Source organism: Oncorhynchus mykiss, chromosome 3 (genome assembly GCF_057628025.1).
Source record: "Oncorhynchus mykiss isolate SJ-2025 chromosome 3, ASM5762802v1, whole genome shotgun sequence".
Taxonomy (NCBI): Eukaryota; Metazoa; Chordata; class Actinopteri; order Salmoniformes; family Salmonidae; genus Oncorhynchus; species Oncorhynchus mykiss.
In genome coordinates, this window is record NC_143024.1 from 80079072 (window position 1) to 80104482 (window position 25411).

The 25411-nt window shown below is 44.1% G+C and overlaps 1 pseudogene across 1 annotated transcript in view; it reads left to right on the top strand.

Annotated features, from left to right (window-relative positions):
- The first annotated feature begins 3202 nt into the window (after window positions 1–3202).
- The window catches only part of LOC110504539 (cholecystokinin receptor-like), a 39927-nt pseudogene continuing 17718 nt past the window's right edge, over window positions 3203–25411 (top strand). Inside the window, exon 1 of the transcript XR_016494825.1 lies at window positions 3203–3690. The product of XR_016494825.1 is annotated as a cholecystokinin receptor-like (transcript). The remainder of the gene's footprint in view (window positions 3691–25411) is intronic.

Genomic DNA, 25411 nt, shown 5'->3' on the forward strand with positions numbered 1-25411 from the left:
GTTATAATCTCCACCCGACACAGCCAGAAGAGGACTGGCCGCCCCTCAGATCCTGGTTCCTCTCTACGTTTCTTTCTAGGGAGTTTTTCCTAGCCACTGTGCTTCTACATCTGCATTGCTTGCTGTTTGGGGTTTTAGGCTGGGTTTCTGCATAGCACTTTGTGACATCTGCTGATGTAAAAAGGGCTTTATAAATACATTTGATTGATTGATGAGTTGTTTTTCTCACAAAAGTAGTGCACTGGGCCTTTACTTGTGTTAGAAGACCGATATACAGTGCCTTGAGAAAGTATTCGGCCCCCTTGAACTTTGCGATCTTTTGCCACATTTCAGGCTTCAAACATAAAGATATAAAACTGTATTTTTTTGTGAAGAATCAACAACAAGTGGGACACAATCATGTAATGGAACAACATTTATTGGATATTTCAAACTTTTTTAACAAATCAAAAACTGAAAAATTGGGCGTGCAAAATTATTCAGCCCCCTTAAGTTAATACTTTGTAGCGCCACCATTTGCTGCGATTAAAGGTGTAAGTCGCTTGGGGTATGTCTCTATCATTTTTGCATATCGAGAGACTGACATTTTTTCCCATTCCTCCTTGCAAAACAGCTCGAGCTCAGTGAGGTTGGATGGAGAGCATTTGTGAACAGCAGTTTTCAGTTCTTTTCACAGATTCTCGATTGGATTCAGGTCTGGACTTTGACTTGGCCATTCTAACACCTGGATATGTTTATTTTTGAACCATTCCATTGTAGATTTTGCTTTATGTTTTGGATTGTCTTGTTGGAAGACAAATCTCCGTCCCAGTCTCAGGTCTTTTGCAGACTCCATCAGGTTTTCTTCCAGAATGGTCCTGTATTTGGCTCCATCCATCTTCCCATCAATTTTAACCATCTTCCCTGTCCCTGCTGAAGAAAAGCAGGCCCAAACCATGATGCTGCCACCACCATGTTTGACAGTGGGGATGGTGTGTTCAGCTGTGTTGCTTTTACGCCAAACATAACGTTTTGCATTGTTGCCAAAAAGTTCAATTTTGGTTTCATCTGACCAGAGCACCTTCTTCCACATGTTTGGTGTGTCTCCCAGGTGGCTTGTGGCAAACTTTAAACAACACTTTTTATGGATATCTTTAAGAAATGGCTTTCTTCTTGCCACTCTTCCATAAAGGCCAGATTTGTGCAATATACGACTGATTGTTGTCCTATGGACAGAGTCTCCCACCTCAGCTGTAGATCTCTGCAGTTCATCCAGAGTGATCATGGGCCTCTTGGCTGCATCTCTGATCAGTCTTCTCCTTGTATGAGCTGAAAGTTTAGAGGGACGGCCAGGTCTTGGTAGATTTGCAGTGGTCTGATACTCCTTCCATTTCAATATTATCGCTTGCACAGTGCTCCTTGGGATGTTTAAAGCTTGGGAAATCTTTTTGTATCCAAATCCGGCTTTAAACTTCTTCACAACAGTATCTCGGACCTGCCTGGTGTGTTCCTTGTTCTTCATGATGCTCTCTGCGCTTTTAACGGACCTCTGAGACTATCACAGTGCAGGTGCATTTATACGGAGACTTGATTACACACAGGTGGATTGTATTTATCATCATTAGTCATTTAGGTCAACATTGGATCATTCAGAGATCCTCACTGAACTTCTGGAGAGAGTTTGCTGCACTGAAAGTAAAGGGGCTGAATCATTTTGCACGCCCAATTTTTCAGTTTTTGATTTGTTAAAAAAGTTTGAAATATCCAATAAATGTCGTTCCACTTCATGATTGTGTCCCACTTGTTGTTGATTCTTCACAAAAAAATACAGTTTTATATCTTTATGTTTGAAGCCTGAAATGTGGCAAAAGGTCGCAAAGTTCAAGGGGGCCGAATACTTTCACAAGGCACTGTAGACATCTGTATCACAGGCAAAACAGTATAATTAAGAACCGTATCTTGCAGGATTCAATAGTTGTAAGGCTGTACATTTTTCTGGGATTGTCATTCTAATTATTTATCTGTTCTTTTACCAGATAAGTTGACTGAGAACACATTCTCATTTGCAGCCATGACCTGGGGAATAGTTACAGGGGAGAAATGAGACAATTGTAAACTGGGGATTATTAGGTGACCGTGATGGTTTGAGGGCCAGATTAGGACTTTAGCCAGGACACTGGGGTTAACACCCCTACAATAAGTGCCATTGGGTCTTTAATGACCTCAGAGAGTCAGGACACCCTACCCTACACAGGGCATTAACCCCAATCACTGGGATATATTTATTTAGGCCAAAGGAAAGAGTGCCTCCTACTGGCCCTCCAACAGCATCTGGCCTCCCATCCAGGAACTGACCACGACCTACCCTGCTTAGCTTCAGAAGCAAGCCAGCAGTGGTATGCAGGGTGGTATGCTGCTGGCTAATGGGATCCAGAAAGAACACAATCCTATCCTCAAACATGTACATCAAAAGGTGCAAAGTTATGGTCAAAGACACAAAACATCCACATCAATTAGATGTTGTTCTTGATCCAATAACATGGAAAACAACCACTTTTTGTTCAGTATTCATTTACCATCCGTACAAACCACAAATGTACATTATGGTATTGTACATTTGCTGGTAATCTACGTTTGTAGACTTTTCATCACCATAAAGAAAAACAATGCACAATACAGTAATTGAGTACATTGAGACAAAGTGGTTGTGTGATGATCTGGCTTAGTTGGTAGAGTATGGCCCTTGCAATGCTAGGGTTGTGGGTTTAATTCCCATGGGGACCAGTACGGAAAATGTATGCACTCACTACTATATGTTGCTCTGGTTAAGAGTGTCTATGGAAAAGGAATGACTAGACCATTATAGCTTTCACATTGAAATCAGATGCATTTGCAAAGTATTTTTTTTAAACTGGAAAACATATATTCAAGAAGGTATTTTTATATTCCACACATATTATCAGATTAACTGTTTTGTACAGATAATTATCAGACTCAAATTACAAAAGCTGGCAAACACTCAAATACATGTAGTTCTTTTTTTCTCACACACAAGTAGTGCTTTACTGGTCCAGTATTAGCGACAAATACAGACATCTTCTGTGCCGTCAATTTAAAAAAAAATGCTGTATCCACCACTGCATCCAAACGCAGCACCCCCACCCACAAACTACTCCCCCCACCTTCCCACGCACTCAGCTGTCCCCCATAACCTCACCGCTGCAGTCCGAGCCACAGTCACCAACGAGGCGCAGCAGAAAGGTGGGATCCCCGAAACTACAGCAAAGCAGAGATCCTTTCAACTCCGGGGTGAAAACTGTCAACTGGAAACTTCAAGGATGCCCAATAAATGGGTAAAGTAGGAAATATACTTTGGAACATCTACAGACAAAGTAAGCAATCATTTGGTTGGATAATTTTGGGAAAGAATTAGACCACTTAAAAATATTTTGGTGGATTTCTATGGACGCAGTCATTTGACCAAAGCAGATGCTCGCACATAGCACGAATATAATGTGCACTTCTGACATTTTTCTTTAACTCTCTAAATGGATTTACGAACACTGAACGAGACCTCTACGTTCTTGGAGTGTGTGGGAGCGCAAGGCGCTGCGTCAAACAGAACAATGAACGTCAGTCTGGGACTCACAAACATCACCACCTGTGGAAACGAGTCCGTGGTGCTCAAACCGCAGCATGTCAAACAGAAAGGTGAGGAGCCGGGCCACCTATATTTATGTTTATTCATAAACCTAAATTAAGTGACCAAATACGGAAAAAACGATACACAAAAGCAGTGTTTTGGTTTGTTAACTGGATTCGTCCTGACATTCGTGATTTTCTTGTTTCTAGTTGTTTATTATTATTTATGTACTTGTATGACATGTTTACTGCATTGTTGGGAGCTGGTAACACAAGCATTTCGCTGCACCTCCTATAACATCTGCTACACTGTTTACGCGACCAATAGGCCTACAGTTTGATTTGAAAAACCTTTTCATTTTCGTCAATCTGACACAAAATCCAGTTCACCAGCAATAGGCGCTCAAACTACAGATTCCTTGATATATCGTTTATCAATAGGCCCAATCCAAATATCGTAGTTAATCCGAGCCTGAGACAAAACAAAACAATTTTACAAAAAAGTTAATCACTATTACATGCGAAGTACAAATGCAAATGTTTCCATGATGCTATTCCATAAATGTATTTAATAAATCAAATTATATATAATAGAATAATGAATTGGTTGCAATTAATAACATTTAAAAGGGCTGGAACATAATGATTGCTACAGTAATCAATGTCCCCTATCTTTCTAAGAATTGTAGGTCAACCCGAGTGCAGATGCTAAGACTTCTCCACAAAATAATTACAATAGCTCTAGTCTAGTGTGTTTTCATACAGTGTGTCTCTGTCTCTCTCTCTCTCTCTCTCTCTCTCTCTCTGTGTGTGTGTGTGTGTGTGCATGTATATGTGCATGTATATGTGTGTGTGTGTGTGTGTGTGTGTGTGTGTGCATGTATATGTGTGTGTGTGTGTGTATATGTATATGTGTGTGTGTGTGTGTGTATGAGTGTGTGTGCAGTGATGTAGCTAATTAATTTAGCAGCAGAAAAAGCAACAGCGCATTAAGCACTCATGTATCCAATCTAGTCACATCGAATCCCAATGCTGGAGAACAATACACTCATTCCGAAAGGAAATCGTCACTCCTGGAAATACACCCCTATCCCCCTTTAAAACCATGACTACCACCCATCCTTAAAGAAATTGTTGACAGACATTACTACTGCAATATTTAGCCTAAATGAAACCAATCTCCAGTGCAGTCAGGAGACTGAAGCTTTGTGGCTGCTCCACAAGGTCAGCATGCACTTTATCAATCTGGAAAACTCAATGTTCTAGCTGTATCTGTCCACTTCGAACAAGGTGGCTTTTTCCCACGCTCATTTTGATCCGTTGTCTAGAGCAAGGGCAGTGTGTGTGTGTGTGTGTGTGTGTGTATGTGTGTGTGTGTGTGTGTGTGTGTGTGCGTGTGTGTGTGTGTGTGTGTGTGTGTGTGTGTGACCGTCTCTCAGATCAGATATTCCACTGTGGCGGGACATTTGATAGCTAGAGAATTTACCAAAGAGAGCATTCCCTTCCAGCTCCTCCATCCATCCCTCTAACATTGAATAATATTGACATGCTGATGTACCGTAATGGAAATTAACTCTGAATAACTATGAGAAACGGGTTGGTAATCAGAGAAATGATTTTGACATGCGAATAAGGTTGTGATACAAAACCATTATCCTTACAAACCAAGTATTATCAGGACATGATGGTTTCTTGTCAAACAGGAGTGGAAGTGAATTGTACACCGCACCAACCAGAATAGATTAAGGGAGAGGGAATGTTGGTTAGAAATAATTATTGGGAATCAGATCGTTAATTGATTTGAGGCTATATCTACTCAGCATGGATACCAGGCTTTATGCAACTGGCCCATCAAATCAAATTGTATTAGTCACGAGCTGAATACAACAGGTTACCTTACAGTGAAATGCTTACCTTACGAGCCCCTAACCAACAATGCAGTTTAAAAAATGTCAGAGGCATCGATTAGTTGAGGTAATATGTTCTTGTAGGAGTTATTAAAGTGACTATGCATAGATCATAATAACAGAGAGTAGCAGCGTCATAAAAGGGGGGCAAATAGTCTTGGTAGCAATTTGCTTAGATGTTCAGGATGTTCGGGAGTCTGACATGCTGACCAGACCGGACATGTCGCGTGCAAAATACATTTAGAAATCCATGTTATTCAATTATTGCACCCACACTGCTCGCGCGCGCCAACGAGCGTCTGCGATGCCAAGGGCTAAAATAGAAGTCGTTCCTATTTCTGACGCAGATCGCACTGAAAGTCATCTCCTCATTGGTTTATAGAAGCAGGTACCCACGTGCCATCTCCTCATTGGTTATACCCACGTGGGTGATTGAAAGAAGAACTTTGTTGCCGGATGTCGTGGTAATACTATGAAAGTTTAGATGTGATCACCGTGTAAGTTCAAAGATGAAAAAGCCTGGAAGGAGGAGAGATGACGAGAAACGATTTGGTTGGCCGTTTTATGTGTGGATTAATTGTCGGAGTAGAGGACCTTGTGCATTTCAGGTAAAATAACAACTCAATGTTTATATCCCAAGACAAATTAGCTAGCAACAGCAAGCTAGCTAAATAGGACAAATTAATGTTAGCTAGCAAGTGCAAGCTAACTAGCTAAATTGCCATACATGTTTAATGCTTTTCGACCTGTCCCCAAATTAATGTAATTGGTTCAGAGTTTGTTTAGATATTTTAACCTGCGTGTCGTGATCGCGTTTGGTGTGGGGGGCCAAAATACATTTATGCACGATAGCGCACGGCGCACACGCGCAGCCGGTTTGTGTTTCGTGTTATTGCTTGGGGATAAAAACTGTTTAGAAGCCTCTTGGACATAGACTTGGCACTCCGGTACCACTTGCTGTGTGGTAGCAGGGAAAACAGTCTATGACTAGGGTGGCTGGAGTCTTTGACAATATTTAGGGCCTTCCTCTGACACCACCTGGTGTAGAGGTCCTGGATGGCAGGCAGCTTATTCCCAGTGATGTACTGGGCCGTACGCACTACCCTCTGTATTGCAATGCAGTCAGGGGCCAAGCAGTTACCATACCAGGCAGTGATGCAACCAGTCAGGATGCTCTCGATGGTGCAGCTGTAGAACCTTTTGAGGATCTCAGGACCCATGCCAAATCTTCTCAGTCTCGTGAAGGGGAAAAGGTTTTGTCGTGCCCTCTTCACGGCTGTCTTGGTGTGCTTGGACTAGAGGTCGACCGATTAATCGGCATGACTGATTAATTAGGGACGATTTCAAGTTTTCATAACAATCGGTAATCGGGCTTTTTGGACAACGATTATGGCAGATTACATTGCAATCCATGAGGAAACTGTGTGGCAGGCTGACCACCTGTTAAGCAAATGCAGCGTCAAACAGACCTTGTGGCTGCAAGGAGCCAAGGTATGTTGCTACCTAGCATTAAACTTATCTCATAAAAAACAATCAATCTTCTCATAACTAGTGATTAACTACACATGGTTGATGATATTACTAGGTTAAGTAGCTTGTCCTGCGTTGCATATAATCAATGAGGTGCCTGTTAATTTATCATCGAATCACAGCCTACTTCAACTTCGCCAAACGGGTAATGTTTTAACAAAAACGCATTGCCAAAAAACCCACAATCTTTGCACAAATGTAGCTAACCATAAACATAAAAACATGAACGCCATAAATACAAATGGTATAGAGAGAAATAGTAGACGCGTCATAATTCCTATAATAACTACAACCTATAACTTCTTAACTGGGAATATTGAACAACCAGCTTTCATTAGTTCTCACGTTTTGAGCAAGGACCTTAAACGCTAGCTTTTTTACATGGCACATATTGCACTTTTACTTTCTTCTCCAACACTGTGTTTTTGCAATATTTAAACCAAATTGAACATGTTTCATTTTAGACTAAATAGATGTTATTGTATTAAATTAAGTTAAAATTGTCATTATTATAAATAAATATATATTATTTGGTATCGGCTTTTTTTGCTCCTCCAATAATCAGTATTGGTGTTGAAAAATCATATTTGGTCGACCTCAAGCTTGAACCATGCTAGTTTGTTGGTGATGTGGAAACCAAGGAACTTGAAGCTCTCAACCTGCTCCACTGCAGCCTCGATGAGAATGTGGGCATGCTCGGTCCTATTTTTCCTGTAGTCCACAATCATCTCCTTTGTCTTGATCACGTTGAGGGAGAGGTTGTTGTCCTGGCACCACATGGCCAGGTCTCTATAGGCTGTCTTGTCATTGTCGGTGATCAGGCCTACCACTGTTGTGTCATCGGCAAACTTAATGATGGTGTTGGAGTCGTGCCTGGCCGTGCAATCACGAGTGAACAGGGAGTACAGGAGGGGACTGAGCACGCACCCCTGAGGGGCCCCTGTGTTGAGGATCAGGGTGGCGGATGTGTTGTTACCTACCCTTACCACCTGGGGGCGGCCCTTCAGGAAGTGTGTGTGTGTATGTAGTGTGGTGTGTGTGTGTTGTGATGTGTGTTTTACGCACGCCTCTATGAAGAGGGAACGCAACACCCTGCTACAACTAAACTCTCCGTGAAGCGAAAAAGGTATGGACTGTAGGTGCGAGTAAGGATGACAACAGACAGAAGGTGGTACCGTTTACAAGGACTTTATTCCTTTACACGGTAATATGGGGAAAAGGGGCTGGACGGAACCAAAGCAAAGAAAGTAAATCTCAAAGCCCGCCCTCTCCGATCTTACCTGCCTAACCACTTTTACCTAATTTAGCACCACCTGGTGCCCTAACCAAAATACAGGGGGTGGTCCGCCCAGGTCTTACCTAGTGTGCCTAGACAGTGAATATACTACGGGTATATGTATGCCCGCGGGCCTCTTGCCTAAGCACTCCCAAGGTGCCTGCCCCTTCCCCCCTGGGAACAAAGGAAACAGAATATTAAACAATTTCACAAACAAACTAAGAAACAAAGGACATCAACTAAGCTCTACCTGAGCAACAAACTCACAGAACATACCACTTCCCAGCAATGAACTCCCAGCAAATCAACCTCCAGCAAAAATCTCTCTATCACAATCAATCGCTCTGCAATGACCTCCCAGCAAATGTCTCTCTCCTGAACAGAACACTGGCTTTTATATAGCTTCAGAATGAATGTGTAACTGGAGACAGCTGTGTCTTGACGAGGGGGCGGGGTCAGCTCTCCAATTAGCCCTGGAGTCGACCAATCAGCTGCTTGAGGGATTTCAGGAAGCCATTTCCTGAAATAAAACACATGAAAATACACAAACTACAACACATAAACTGGGGAACGTAACAGTGTGTTTGACCAGCACTCTGTCAACAACAGCAGTTGGTACAAACTAAGGCTGTGTACGGAGACGGGAGAGTCTTAAGCCTGAGGAGGCCCTTCACTGCCCTGTATGTAACACACACTATATTTAGCATGCCCCTCAGAATCACACACATTATCTGACACACGCACACACTGATGGGGAATATCCAAGACCGCAGCTGCTGCCATCATCTTTAGTCACTCAGTCACCCTAACACTTGCTCACTTTCTCACTCAACCACTCTAATTTCTCTGTTTCTCTCACTTTCTCTTTGTCCCTGTGTATTCTGGTATTTATAGAGCAGTAGACTGAAGTAGGCAGGCAGACAAACAGACAGTGCTGTATGCTGGTGGAATCACATAGAGGGTTGAGTGATTTCTTAGCAAGCCAAGCCTCCTTGACCAGAGGACTAGAGGTTCAGCTCTAACAGACTCAGATGACTCCCACATGCTTCAAGCCCTCTTGTCATTGTGAAGCAGACAGTCATACTTGATTTAAACTCTTTTTTGCAGGGCTGGGATGGATTCCATTTCAATTCAGTCAATTCAGGTGAGAAATTGAAAATTAATTTGACTGCAAATTATCATTTGTTTTCAAATCAGATTATGAAATAAATGAATGAAATTTCAATACATTTTGTGAATCATTGGAGTTGAAATGCAGTTGAGCCTGGTTTGTGCTAAGGTAACTCCTCCCATCATGCATGACTAGGTGCTGCAACAGCATGAGCTATCATATCAAAAGACGTAACTCCTGACAAGTCATCTAACACGGCTATAACACAGCAACTCAGGTCGTCTGGAAACCCTTCTCACTAGCTGTAGTACATCACAACATACAATGTGACAGTCTTATAGCAGGTCATGAAGTGATATTATCTCTTATGGAAGTAGTTGACAGTTGTCACCTGTCGTATCATGCTTATGACATTGTAAAGTAGGCTGGATGATAGATGATCCCTGTGGTACATTTTTTATTAAACTAATAAAACGTATCCCAGTAAAAAGTGTCTGCTGCCCCAGTGCACTTATATTGCTAAAGAGTAATGTTTATTCTTGTAGCCCATTGTGCAGTATATGTGGTAATAAGGTGGATGTGACAAGCAGTGACAAAGACAGGCTAGAGATAGTGACAAAGACAAGCTAGAGATGGTACCAAAGACAGACTAGAGATAGTGACAAAGACAAGCTAGAGATGGTACCAAAGACAGGCTAGAGACAGTGCCAAAGACAGGCTAGGGACAGTGCCAAAGACAGGCTAGAGACAGTGCCAAAGCAGGCTAGAGACAGTGCCAAAGACAGGCTAGAGACAGTGCCAAAGACAGGCTAGGGACAGTGCCAAAGACAGGCTAGGGACAGTGCCAAAGACAGGCTAGGGACAGTGCCAAAGACAGGCTAGAGACAGTGCCAAAGACAGGCTAGGGACAGTGCCAAAGACAGGCTAGAGACAGTGCCAAAGCAGGCTAGAGACAGTGCCAAAGACAGGCTAGAGACAGTGCCAAAGACAGGCTAGAGACAGTGCCAAAGACAGACTAGAGACAGTGCCAAAGACAGGCTAGAGACAGTGCCAAAGCAGGCTAGAGACAGTGCCAAAGACAGGCTAGAGACAGTGCCAAAGACAGGCTAGAGACAGTGCCAAAGACAGACTAGAGACAGTGCCAAAGACAGGATAGAGACAGTGCCAAAGACAGGTTATCGGTCACAAGTAGAATCCTCCTAGGTTCCAAATGGCACCCTGTTCGCTATATAAAGCTCTATGGGCCCTGGTCAAAAGTAGTGCACTGTGTAGGGAGTAGGGTGCCATTTCAGTGTTTGGAGGGTGATAGGGTGGCCGGTGTCCCGGTGTTTAGCGCATTGGGCCAGTAACTGGAAGGTTGCCAGTTCGATTCCCGGAGCTGACGAGGCAAACAATCTATTGTTCTGCCCTTGAACAAGGTTAGTTAACCCCCCAAAACGACTATGTCTACACGATGGTGTTGATTTGTGTGATTTTAACAAGGCAGACTCGTGGGTGTCATGTTTACTTCCCTGTGAACACGTATGCACATGGATTTAGTGTGGCTTACCCCACCTCTAAACAATCACAACTACTACCTCCGTTTATGCAGTTTCCCATTCTCTCCGCTCCCCGCTGACTGTGTAAGCTAAGGAGAGATTTGTGCTGTCCCTTAAAATGGGAAAAATCTAACCAGTAAGATATCTGTGTGTTGTTTTCATTTGGAAATGTTGGTGCATGAGGCCGAGGTTGCTAGGCGACTGTGTATTGGGGAGAGAAACTTGAGGAAACATTCAACAAACTGGACATTCAACAAACTGGACTCTCTCTCTGTCTCCGCTACCTCTCTCTCTTCCCTCCCTTTCTCTCTTCCCTTTCTCGCTCTCTGAGAAGGGGGAATGTGTGTGTGATGGTCCATATTGATAGGGACTAGCAGGTTGTATCCCAGGGGTAATTAAGGAGAGAATTTGCTCCTCTCCTCTCCTAGTTCAAACAGCCAGCAGGATGACAAAAGTAAATGTGCTCAGGGAGTTATGGCTGTTCCCTGCAAAGCCACCGAGCACACAGGGAAAGTAATTGGCTTCCTGTGTAACATATTTAATTAGAGAGAGTGAGAGAGGAACAGAGAGAGAGAGAGAGAACATTTTTGTTATTGCATATCACAGCATGATGTCATCTTTTAGGCAATGTGTTCGTTGATACAAGTAAGACATGTGTGATAAATCAGAGCCTGCAGCCATCACCTGCTGAATGATATAATAACTAGCAAAGTACTGTTGATGGATTCCAACTTCAGACAGCACAACATAAGCTCAATGAAGTTACTTTCGCTGTCGACAGAGGAAGGCTTTCTTTTAAAGCTCAAAGTGTGATATCAGTGGCACACAGCTGTTCTGATGAAACACGGGGAGAGAGACCAAATCCTCCTGAAGTTCCTCTTTGTTCCTGCTGGGTTTTCAGTATCCGGTATAAGCCTTTTACGGGGCACTGCTCTCAAAACTGCCTTCAGGTTAACTGATCGATGAAGCTCAGATTGAGTGAACCAGCAGAGAGAGAATGATCCACAGTTGGATGATAAGCAGGTGGCCGTCTGAGAGATAGAGGAACAGAGAAAGACAGGCAGATTGAGAAAGACAGAGAGAGAAAGGCAGATTGAGAAAGAGACAGAGAGAGAAAAGCAGATTGAGAAAGAGACAGAGAGAGACAGGCAGAGAGAGAAAGAGAAAGAGAGAGACAGGCAGAGAGAGAAAGTGACAGAGAGAGACAGGCAGAGAGAGACAGGCAGAGAGAGACAGGCAGAGAGAGAAATAACGAGAGAGAGACAGGCAGAGAGAGAAAGACAAAGAGAGAAAGACAGAGAGAGACATGCAGAGAGAGAAAGACAGAGAGAGACAGGCAGAGAGAGAAAGACAGAGAGAATAAGACAGAGAGAGACAGGCAGAGAGAGAAAGACAGAGGGAGAAAGACAGAGAGAGAAAGACAGAGAGAGAAAGTAATACAGTAATACAAATGGAGAGGAAAGACCTGCACTATAATAGCATACAGAGAGGTAGACTGTATGTGTTACAGGGAAACAGAGTGAGGGGTAGAGTAGACTGTAGGTATGACAGGGGAACAGAGTGAGAGGTAGAGTAGACTGTAGGTATGACAGGTAAACAGAGTGAGGGGTAGAGTAGACTGTAGGTATGACAGGAAAACAGAGTGAGGGGTAGAGTAGACTGTAGGTATGACAGGTAAACAGAGTGAGGGGTAGAGTATTATGACAAGGAAACAGAGTGAGAGGTAGAGTAGACTGTATATATGACAGGTAAACAGAGTGAGGGGTAGAGTAGACTGTAGGTATGACAGGAAAACAGAGTGAGGGGTAGAGTAGACTGTAGGTATGACAGGTAAACAGAGTGAGGGGTAGAGTATTATGACAAGGAAACAGAGTGAGAGGTAGAGTAGACTGTATATATGACAGGTAAACAGAGTGAGGGGTAGAGTAGACTGTAGGTATGACAGGGAAACAGAGTGAGAGGTAGAGTAGACTGTAGGTATGACAGGTAAACAGAGTGAGGGGTAGAGTAGACTGTATGTATGACAGGGAAACAGAGTGAGGGGTAGAGTAGACTGTAGGTATGACAGGTAAACAGAGTGAGGGGTAGAGTAGACTGTATGTATGACAGGGAAACAGAGTGAGGGGTAGAGTAGACTGTAGGTATGAAAGGTAAACAGAGTGAGGGGTAGAGTAGACTGTGTATGACAGGGAAACAGAGTGAGGGGTAGAGTATTATGACAAGGAAACAGAGTGAGAGGCAGAGTAGACTGTAGGTATGACAGGGGAACAGAGTGAGAGGTAGAGTAGACTGTATGTAGGACAGGGAAACAGAGTGAGGGGTAGAGTAGACTGTAGGTATGACAAGGAAACAGAGTGAGAGGTAGAGTAGACTGTATGTATGACAGGTAAACAGAGTGAGGGGTAGAGTAGACTGTAGGTATGACAGGGAAACACAGTGAGGGGTAGAGTAGACTGTAGGTATGACAGGGAAATAGAGTGAGGGGTAGAGTAGACTGTATGTATGACAAGGAAACAGAGTGAGGGGTAGAGTAGACTGTAGGTATGACAGGGGAACAGAGTGAGGGGTAGAGTAGACTGTAGGTATGACAGGGAAACACAGTGAGGGGTAGAGTAGACTGTAGGTATGACAGGGAAATAGAGTGAGGGGTAGAGTAGACTGTATGTATGACAGGTAAACAGAGTGAGGGGTAGAGTAGACTGTAGGTATGACAGGGAAACACAGTGAGGGGTAGAGTAGACTGTAGGTATGACAGGGAAATAGAGTGAGGGGTAGAGTAGACTGTATGTATGACAGGTAAACAGAGTGAGGGGTAGAGTAGACTGTATGTATGACAGGGAAACAGAGTGAGGGGTAGAGTAGACTGTATGTATAACAAGGAAACAGAGTGAGGGGTAGAGTAGACTGTATGTATGACAAGGAAACAGAGTGAGGGGTAGAGTAGACTGTAGGTATGACAGGGGAACAGAGTGAGGGGTAGAGTAGACTGTATGTATGACAAGGAAACAGAGTGAGGGGTAGAGTAGACTGTAGGTATGACAGGGGAACAGAGTGAGGGGTAGAGTAGACTGTATGTATGACAAGGAAACAGAGTGAGAGGCAGAGTAGACTGTATGTATGACAGGGGAACAGAGTGAGAGGTAGAGTAGACTGTAGGTATGACAGGGAAACAGAGAGAGGGGTAGAGTAGACTGTAGGTATGACAGGTAAACAGAGTGAGGGGTAGAGTAGACTGTAGGTATGACAGGGAAACAGAGTGAGGGGTAGAGTAGACTGTAGGTATGACAGGGAAACAGAGTGAGAGGTAGAGTATTGTGACAAGGAAACAGAGTGAGAGGTAGAGTAGAGTATGTATGACAGGGAAACAGAGTGAGAGGTAGAGTAGACTGTATGTATGACAGGTAAACAGAGTGAGAGGTAGAGTATTGTGACAAGGAAACAGAGTGAGGGGTAGAGTAGACTGTATGTATGACAGGGAAACAGAGTGAGGGGTAGAGTAGACTGTAGGTATGACAGGGAAACAGAGTGAGGGGTAGAGTAGACTGTAGGTATGACAGGGAAACAGAGTGAGGGGTAGAGTAGACTGTAGGTATGACAGGGAAACAGAGTGAGGGGTAGAGTAGACTGTAGGTATGACAGGGAAACAGAGTGAGGGGTAGAGTAGACTGTAGGTATGACAGGGAAACAGAGTGAGGGGTAGAGTAGACTGTAGGTATGACAGGGAAACAGAGTGAGGGGTAGAGTAGACTGTAGGTATGACAGGGAAACAGAGTGAGAGGTAGAGTAGACTGTATGTAGGACAGGGAAACAGAGTGAGAGGTAGAGTAGACTGTATGTAGGACAGGGAAACAGAGTGAGAGGTAGAGTAGACTGTATATAGGACAGGGAAACAGAGTGAGGGGTAGAGTAGTATGATAGGGAAACAGAGTGAGGGGTAGAGTAGACTGTATGTATGTCAGGGACACAGAGTGAGGGGTAGAGTAGACTGTAGGTATGACAGGTAATCAGAGTGAGAGGTAGAGTAGACTGTAGGTATGACAGGTAAACAGAGTGAGAGGTAGAGTAGACTGTATGTATGACAGGTAAAAAGAGTGAGGGGTAGAGTAGTATGATAGGGGAACAGAGTGAGGGGTAGAGTAGTATGATAGGGAAACAGAGTGAGGGGTAGAGTAGACTGTAGGTATGACAGGGAAACAGAGTGAGGGGTAGAGTAGACTGTAGGTATGACAGGGAAACAGAGTGAGGGGTAGAGTAGACTGTAGGTATGACAGGGAAACAGAGTGAGGGGTAGAGTAGACTGTAGGTATGACAGGGAAACAGACTGAGGGGTAGAGTAGACTGTAGGTATGACAGGGAAACAGAGTGAGAGGTAGAGTAGACTGTATGTAGGACAGGGAAACAGAGTGAGAGGTAGAGTAGACTGTATGTAGGACAGGGAAACAGAGTGAGAGGTAGAGTAGACTGTAGGTATGACAGGGAAACAGAGTGAGGGGTAGAGTAGTATGATAGGGAAACAGAGTGAGGGGTAGAGTAGACTGTATGTATGACAGGGACACAGAGTGAGGGGTAGAGTAGACTGTATGTATGACAGGTAAACAGAGTGAGGGGTAGAGTAGTATGATAGGGGAACAGAGTGAGGGGTAGAGTAGTATGATAGGGAAACAGAGTGAGGGGTAGAGTAGACTGTAGGTATGACAGGGAAACAGACTGAGGGGTAGAGTAGACTGTAGGTATGACAGGGAAACAGAGTGAGGGGTAGAGTAGACTGTATGTAGGACAGGGAAACAGAGTGAGGGGTAGAGTAGACTGTAGGTATGACAGGGAAACAGAGTGAGGGGTAGGGTAGACTGTATGTAGGACAGGGAAACAGACTGAGGGGTAGAGTAGACTGTAGGTATGACAGGGAAACAGAGTGAGAGGTAGAGTAGACTGTAGGTATGACAGGTAAACAGAGTGAGGGGTAGAGTAGACTCTAGGTATGACAGGGAAACAGAGTGAGAGGTAGAGTAGACTCTAGGTATGACAGGTAAACAGAGTGAGGGGTAGAGTTGACTGTAGGTATGAAAGAGGAACAGAGTGAGAGGTAGAGTAGACTCTAGGTATGACAGGTAAACAGAGTGAGAGGTAGAGTAGACTGTAGGTAGGACAGGGAAACAGACTGAGGGGTAGAGTAGACTGTAGGTATGACAGGGAAACAGAGTGAGAGGTAGAGTAGACTGTAGGTATGACAGGTAAACAGAGTGAGGGGTAGAGTAGACTCTAGGTATGACAGGGAAACAGAGTGAGAGGTAGAGTAGACTGTAGGTAGGACAGGTAAACAGAGTGAGGGGTAGAGTAGTATGATAGGGAAACAGAGTGAGGGGTAGAGTAGACTGTATGTATGTCAGGGACACAGAGTGAGGGGTAGAGTAGACTGTAGGTATGACAGGTAATCAGAGTGAGAGGTAGAGTAGACTGTAGGTATGACAGGTAAACAGAGTGAGAGGTAGAGTAGACTGTATGTATGACAGGTAAAAAGAGTGAGGGGTAGAGTAGTATGATAGGGGAACAGAGTGAGGGGTAGAGTAGTATGATAGGGAAACAGAGTGAGGGGTAGAGTAGACTGTAGGTATGACAGGGAAACAGAGTGAGGGGTAGAGTAGACTGTAGGTATGACAGGGAAACAGAGTGAGGGGTAGAGTAGACTGTAGGTATGACAGGGAAACAGAGTGAGGGGTAGAGTAGACTGTAGGTATGACAGGGAAACAGACTGAGGGGTAGAGTAGACTGTAGGTATGACAGGGAAACAGAGTGAGAGGTAGAGTAGACTGTATGTAGGACAGGGAAACAGAGTGAGAGGTAGAGTAGACTGTATGTAGGACAGGGAAACAGAGTGAGAGGTAGAGTAGACTGTAGGTATGACAGGGAAACAGAGTGAGGGGTAGAGTAGTATGATAGGGAAACAGAGTGAGGGGTAGAGTAGACTGTATGTATGACAGGGACACAGAGTGAGGGGTAGAGTAGACTGTATGTATGACAGGTAAACAGAGTGAGGGGTAGAGTAGTATGATAGGGGAACAGAGTGAGGGGTAGAGTAGTATGATAGGGAAACAGAGTGAGGGGTAGAGTAGACTGTAGGTATGACAGGGAAACAGACTGAGGGGTAGAGTAGACTGTAGGTATGACAGGGAAACAGAGTGAGGGGTAGAGTAGACTGTATGTAGGACAGGGAAACAGAGTGAGGGGTAGAGTAGACTGTAGGTATGACAGGGAAACAGAGTGAGGGGTAGGGTAGACTGTATGTAGGACAGGGAAACAGACTGAGGGGTAGAGTAGACTGTAGGTATGACAGGGAAACAGAGTGAGAGGTAGAGTAGACTGTAGGTATGACAGGTAAACAGAGTGAGGGGTAGAGTAGACTCTAGGTATGACAGGGAAACAGAGTGAGAGGTAGAGTAGACTCTAGGTATGACAGGTAAACAGAGTGAGGGGTAGAGTTGACTGTAGGTATGAAAGAGGAACAGAGTGAGAGGTAGAGTAGACTCTAGGTATGACAGGTAAACAGAGTGAGAGGTAGAGTAGACTGTAGGTAGGACAGGGAAACAGACTGAGGGGTAGAGTAGACTGTAGGTATGACAGGGAAACAGAGTGAGAGGTAGAGTAGACTGTAGGTATGACAGGTAAACAGAGTGAGGGGTAGAGTAGACTCTAGGTATGACAGGGAAACAGAGTGAGAGGTAGAGTAGACTGTAGGTAGGACAGGTAAACAGAGTGAGGGGTAGAGTAGTATGATAGGGGAACAGAGTGAGGGGTAGAGTAGTATGATAGGGAAACAGAGTGAGGGGTAGAGTAGACTGTAGGTATGACAGGGAAACAGACTGAGGGGTAGAGTAGACTGTAGGTATGACAGGGAAACAGAGTGAGGGGTAGAGTAGACTGTATGTAGGACAGGGAACCAGAGTGAGGGGTAGAGTAGACTGTAGGTATGACAGGGAAACAGAGTGAGGGGTAGAGTAGACTGTATGTAGGACAGGGAAACAGATTGAGGGGTAGAGTAGACTGTAGGTATGACAGGGAAACAGAGTGAGAGGTAGAGTAGACTGTAGGTATGACAGGTAAACAGAGTGAGGGGTAGAGTAGACTCTAGGTATGACAGGGAAACAGAGTGAGAGGTAGAGTAGACTCTAGGTATGACAGGTAAACAGAGTGAGGGGTAGAGTTGACTGTAGGTATGAAAGAGGAACAGAGTGAGAGGTAGAGTAGACTGTAGGTATGACAGGTAAACAGAGTGAGAGGTAGAGTAGACTGTAGGTATGACAGGTAAACAGAGTAAGAGGTAGAGTAGACTGTAGGTATGACAGGTAAACAGAGTGAGGGGTAGAGTAGACTGTAGGTATGACAGGTAAACAGAGTGAGAGGTAGAGTAGACTGTAGGTAGGACAGGTAAACAGAGTGAGAGGTAGAGTAGACTCTAGGTATGACAGGTACACAGAGTGAGAGGTAGAGTAGACTGTAGGTATGACAGGGAAACAGAGTGAGAGGTAGAGTAGACTGTAGGTATGAAAGAGGAACAGAGTGAGAGGTAAAGTAGACTGTGTGTATGACAGGGGGACAGAGTGAGAGGTAAAGTAGACTCTAGGTATGAAAGAGGAACAGAGTGAGAGGTAGAGTAATATGATAAGGAAACAGAGTGAGAGGTAGAGTAGACTGTATATATGACAGGTAAACAGAGTGAGAGGTAGAGTAGACTGTGTGTATGACAGGGGAACAGAGTGAGGGGTAGAGTAGACTGTGTGTATGACAGGGGAACAGAGTGAGAGGTAGAGTAGACTGTTGGTATGAAAGAGGAACAGAGTGAGGGGTAGAGTAGACTGTATGTATGACAGGGGGACAGAGTGAGAGGTAAAGTAGACTGTGTGTATGACAGGGGAACAGAGTGAGGGGTAGAGTAGACTGTGTGTATGACAGGGGAACAGAGTGAGAGGTAGAGTAGACTGTTGGTATGAAAGAGGAACAGAGTGAGGGGTAGAGTAGACTGTATGTATGACAGGGGGACAGAGTGAGAGGTAAAGTAGACTCTAGGTATGAAAGAGGAACAGAGTGAGAGGTAGAGTAATATGACAAGGAAACAGAGTGAGGGGTAGAGTAGACTGTATGTATGACAGGGGAACAGAGTGAGAGGTAGAGTAGACTGTGTGTATGACAGGTAAACAGAGTAAGGGGTAGAGTAGACTGTGTGTATGACAGGGGAACAGAGTGAGAGGTAGATTAGACTGTTGGTATGACAGGGAAACAGGGTGAGGGGTAGAGTAGACTGTATGTAGGACAGGGAACCAGAGTGAGGGGTAGAGTAGACTGTAGGTATGACAGGGAAACAGAGTGAGGGGTAGAGTAGACTGTATGTAGGACAGGGAAACAGATTGAGGGGTAGAGTAGACTGTAGGTATGACAGGTAAACAGAGTGAGGGGTAGAGTTGACTGTAGGTATGAAAGAGGAACAGAGTGAGAGGTAGAGTAGACTGTAGGTATGACAGGTAAACAGAGTGAGAGGTAGAGTAGACTGTAGGTATGACAGGTAAACAGAGTGAGAGGTAGAGTAGACTGTAGGTATGACAGGTAAACAGAGTGAGGGGTAGAGTAGACTGTAGGTATGACAGGTAAACAGAGTGAGAGGTAGAGTAGACTGTAGGTAGGACAGGTAAACAGAGTGAGAGGTAGAGTAGACTCTAGGTATGACAGGTAAACAGAGTGAGAGGTAGAGTAGACTGTAGGTATGACAGGGAAACAGAGTGAGAGGTAGAGTAGACTGTGTGTATGACAGGGGAACAGAGTGAGAGGTAGAGTAGACTGTTGGTATGAAAGAGGAACAGAGTGAGGGGTAGAGTAGACTGTATGTATGACAGGGGGACAGAGTGAGGGGTAGAGTAGACTGTATGTAGGACAGGGAACCAGAGTGAGGGGTAGAGTAGACTGTAGGTATGACAGGGAAACAGAGTGAGGGGTAGAGTAGACTGTATGTAGGACAGGGAAACAGATTGAGGGGTAGAGTAGACTGTAGGTATGACAGGGAAACAGAGTGAGAGGTAGAGTAGACTGTAGGTATGACAGGTAAACAGAGTGAGGGGTAGAGTAGACTGTAGGTATGACAGGGAAACAGAGTGAGAGGTAGAGTAGACTGTAGGTATGACAGGTAAACAGAGTGAGGGGTAGAGTAGACTCTAGGTATGACAGGGAAACAGAGTGAGAGGTAGAGTAGACTCTAGGTATGACAGGTAAACAGAGTGAGGGGTAGAGTTGACTGTAGGTATGAACGAGGAACAGAGTGAGAGGTAGAGTAGACTGTAGGTATGACAGGTAAACAGAGTGAGAGGTAGAGTAGACTGTAGGTATGACAGGTAAACAGAGTGAGAGGTAGAGTAGACTGTAGGTATGACAGGTAAACAGAGTGAGGGGTAGAGTAGACTGTAGGTATGACAGGTAAACAGAGTGAGAGGTAGAGTAGACTGTAGGTAGGACAGGTAAACAGAGTGAGAGGTAGAGTAGACTCTAGGTATGACAGGTAAACAGAGTGAGAGGTAGAGTAGACTGTAGGTATGACAGGGAAACAGAGTGAGAGGTAGAGTAGACTGTAGGTATGAAAGAGGAACAGAGTGAGAGGTAAAGTAGACTGTGTGTATGACAGGGGGACAGAGTGAGAGGTAAAGTAGACTCTAGGTATGAAAGAGGAACAGAGTGAGAGGTAGAGTAATATGATAAGGAAACAGAGTGAGAGGTAGAGTAGACTGTATATATGACAGGTAAACAGAGTGAGAGGTAGAGTAGACTGTGTGTATGACAGGGGAACAGAGTGAGGGGTAGAGTAGACTGTGTGTATGACAGGGGAACAGAGTGAGAGGTAGAGTAGACTGTTGGTATGAAAGAGGAACAGAGTGAGGGGTAGAGTAGACTGTATGTATGACAGGGGGACAGAGTGAGAGGTAAAGTAGACTCTAGGTATGAAAGAGGAACAGAGTGAGAGGTAGAGTAATATGACAAGGAAACAGAGTGAGGGGTAGAGTAGACTGTATGTATGACAGGGGAACAGAGTGAGAGGTAGAGTAGACTGTGTGTATGACAGGTAAACAGAGTGAGAGGTAGATTAGACTGTTGGTATGACAGGGAAACAGAGTGAGGGGTAGAGTAGACTGTATGTAGGACAGGGAACCAGAGTGAGGGGTAGAGTAGACTGTAGGTATGACAGGGAAACAGAGTGAGGGGTAGAGTAGACTGTATGTAGGACAGGGAAACAGATTGAGGGGTAGAGTAGACTGTAGGTATGACAGGGAAACAGAGTGAGAGGTAGAGTAGACTGTAGGTATGACAGGTAAACAGAGTGAGGGGTAGAGTAGACTCTAGGTATGACAGGGAAACAGAGTGAGAGGTAGAGTAGACTCTAGGTATGACAGGTAAACAGAGTGAGGGGTAGAGTTGACTGTAGGTATGAAAGAGGAACAGAGTGAGAGGTAGAGTAGACTGTAGGTATGACAGGTAAACAGAGTGAGAGGTAGAGTAGACTGTAGGTATGACAGGTAAACAGAGTGAGAGGTAGAGTAGACTGTAGGTATGACAGGTAAACAGAGTGAGGGGTAGAGTAGACTGTAGGTATGACAGGTAAACAGAGTGAGAGGTAGAGTAGACTGTAGGTAGGACAGGTAAACAGAGTGAGAGGTAGAGTAGACTCTAGGTATGACAGGTAAACAGAGTGAGAGGTAGAGTAGACTGTAGGTATGACAGGGAAACAGAGTGAGAGGTAGAGTAGACTGTAGGTATGAAAGAGGAACAGAGTGAGAGGTAGAGTAATATGATAAGGAAACAGAGTGAGAGGTAGAGTAGACTGTATATATGACAGGTAAACAGAGTGAGAGGTAGAGTAGACTGTGTGTATGACAGGGGAACAGAGTGAGGGGTAGAGTAGACTGTGTGTATGACAGGGGAACAGAGTGAGAGGTAGAGTAGACTGTTGGTATGAAAGAGGAACAGAGTGAGGGGTAGAGTAGACTGTATGTATGACAGGGGGACAGAGTGAGAGGTAGAGTAATATGACAAGGAAACAGAGTGAGGGGTAGAGTAGACTGTATTTGTTTGACAGGGGAACAGAGTGAGAGGTAGAGTAGACTGTGTGTATGACAGGTAAACAGAGTAAGGGGTAGAGTAGACTGTGTGTATGACAGGGGAACAGAGTGAGAGGTAGATTAGACTGTTGGTATGACAGGTAAACAGAGTGAGGGGTAGAGTAGACTGTATGTATGACAGGTAAACAGAGTGAGGGGTAGAGTAGACTGTCGGAACTCAGACAGTCTGTGTCAGTGGTGGATGGGTGGGCTGGAGGGCTGAAGTTTGAGTGACATGAAGAGAGACAGGACTTTAACAGGATATGACCCGCTGCAGGCCAAAATCCCCTGGGGTTATCGCTGCCTCTTCGAAAACGTGACCAACCAAACATCTCTCTCTCTCTCTTCTCTTCCTTCTCTCTCCTCCTCTTCCTTCTCTCTGTCTTTCCCTTCTCTTCCTTCTCTCTCTTCTCTTCCTTCTCTTCCTTCTCTCTCTCTCTCCTCTTCCTTCTCTCTCTTCCTCATCTCTCTCTTGCTCTCTCTCTCTCTCTTCCTTCTTTCTCTTCTCTTCCTTCTCTCTATCCCTCTCCTCTTCCTTCTTTCTCTTCTCTTCATTCTCTCTATCTCTCTCCTCTTCCTTCTCTCTCTTCCTCCGCTCTCTCTTGCTCTCTCTCTCTCTCTTCCTGCACTGTTGGTTAAGGGCTCGTAAGTAAGAATTTCACGGTAAGGTACCTGTTGTATTCGGCGCGTGTGACAAATACAATTAGATTTGATTTCAAATGTTCTATCATGGCTATGCACAGTGTTCTAACACTGTCTATCTCTGTTTCTCTCTTTCTCTCTGTCCTAAACCTGAGCTACGTTTCATTTCAAACCGTTGCCCCCTCACGTCTGATTTAATCACTCACTCATATTCTTGCTTTGGCCCACATTGTGTTAGGCTCAGTGAAATACTGTACATGATAGCATACTTTAAGTGACATTTGAAATGAAGCCACTATAGTGTTTTACTATGCACTATCAGGTCGTAGCTGTTTATATCACTTCTCTCCAATGAACATTCCTTCTTCCCCTATTCAATCATCACCTTACTATGTTCAATTCCTTTTTATTCACCTATAGACACAGCAAGAAATGTCATCCTCATAATAAATGGTGGTGTATTAGGCCATGGTCTGTAAGTGATTAGTGTCTCACGGATTGCTTTGAGAATCCTCCATTTGGTTTCCAGACCAGAACATGTATCCCAATAGAACCTTTAAGGTAGTCAACAGACTCTGGAATTACAGTGCCTTGCGAAAGTATTCGGCCCCCTTGAACTTTGCGACCTTTTGCCACATTTCAGGCTTCAAACATAAAGATATAAAACTGTATTTTTTTGTGAAGAATCAACAACAAGTGGGACACAATCATGAAGTGGAACGACATTTATTGGATATTTCAAACTTTTTTAACAAATCAAAAACTGAAAAATTGGGCGTGCAAAATTATTCAGCCCCATTAGGTTAATACTTTGTAGCGCCACCTTTTGCTGCGATTACAGCTGTAAGTCGCTTGGGGTATGTCTCTATCAGTTTTGCACATCGAGAGACTGAATTTTTTTCCCATTCCTCCTTGCAAAAAGCTTGAGCTCAGTGAGGTTGGATGGAGAGCATTTGTGAACAGCAGTTTTCAGTTCTTTCCACAGATTCTCGATTGGATTCAGGTCTGGACTTTGACTTGGCCATTCTAACACCTGGATATGTTTATTTTTGAACCATTCCATTGTAGATTTTGCTTTATGTTTTGGATCATTGTCTTGTTGGAAGACAAATCTACGTCCCAGTCTCAGGTCTTTTGCAGACTCCATCAGGTTTTCTTCCAGAATGGTCCTGTATTTGGCTCCATCCATCTTCCCATCAATTTTAACCATCTTCCCTGTCCCTGCTGAAGAAAAGCAAGCCCAAACCATGATGCTGCCACCACCATGTTTGACAGTGGGGATGGTGTGTTCAGGGTGATGAGCTGTGTTGCTTTTACGCCAAACATAACGTTTTGCATTGTTGCCAAAAAGTTCAATTTTGGTTTCATCTGACCAGAGCACCTTCTTCCACATGTTTGGTGTGTCTCCCAGGTGGCTTGTGGCAAACTTTAAACAACACTTTTTATGGATATCTTTAAGAAATGGCTTTCTTCTTGTCACTCTTCCATAAAGGCCAGATTTGTGCAATATACGACTGATTGTTGTCCTATGGACAGAGTCTCCCACCTCAGCTGTAGATCTCTGCAGTTCATCCAGAGTGATCATGGGCCTCTTGGCTGCATCTCTGATCAGTCTTCTTCTTGTATGAGCTGAAAGTTTAGAGGGACGGCCAGGTCTTGGTAGATTTGCAGTGGTCTGATACTCCTTCCATTTCAATATTATCGCTTGCACAGTGCTCCTTGGGATGTTTAAAGCTTGGGAAATCTTTTTGTATCCAAATCCGGCTTTAAACTTCTTCACAACAGTATCTCGGACCTGCCTGGTGTGTTCCTTGTTCTTCATGATGCTCTCTGCGCTTTTAAACGGACCTCTGAGACTATCACAGTGCAGGTGCATTAATACGGAGACTTGATTACACACAGGTGGATTGTATTTATCATCATTAGTCATTTAGGTCAACATTGGATCATTCAGAGATCCTCACTGAACTTCTGGAGAGAGTTTGCTGCACTGAAAGTAAAGGGGCTGAATAATTTTGCACGCCCAATTTTTCAGTTTTTGATTTGTTAAAAAAGTTTGAAATATCCAATAAATGTCGTTCCACTTCATGATTGTGTCCCACTTGTTGTTGATTCTTCACAAAAAAATACAGTTTTATATCTTTATGTTTGAAGCCTGAAATGTGGCAAAAGGTTGCAAAGTTCAAGGGGGCCGAATACTTTCGCAAGGCACTGTATCTCTCTTTTTATATACTTTCCTTCCTTCCTCTCTGTCTTTTTCTCACTCTTTCTTTCTCTCTGTCTCTCTGTAACTCTCTGTCTCTCTTCCTCTCTGTCTCTCTCTAACTCTCTTCCTCTGTGTCTCTCTGTCTCTCTCTAACTCTCTCTCTCTCACTTCCTCTGTGTCTCTCTGTCTCTCTCTAACTCTCTCTCTCACTTCCTCTGTGTCTCTCTGTCTCTATCTAACTCTCTCTCTCTTCCTCTCTCTCTCTATATATATATATATATATATATATATATAGAATTGAATTGAGAGAGAGGAAGAGAGAGAGAGAGGAAGAGAGACAGAAAGAAAGAGAGGAAGTGAGGTCGTGGGGTGAGACAGGGATGCATCTTAAGCCCCACCCTCTTCAACATATATATCAACGAATTGGCGCGGGCACTAGAAAAGTCTGCAG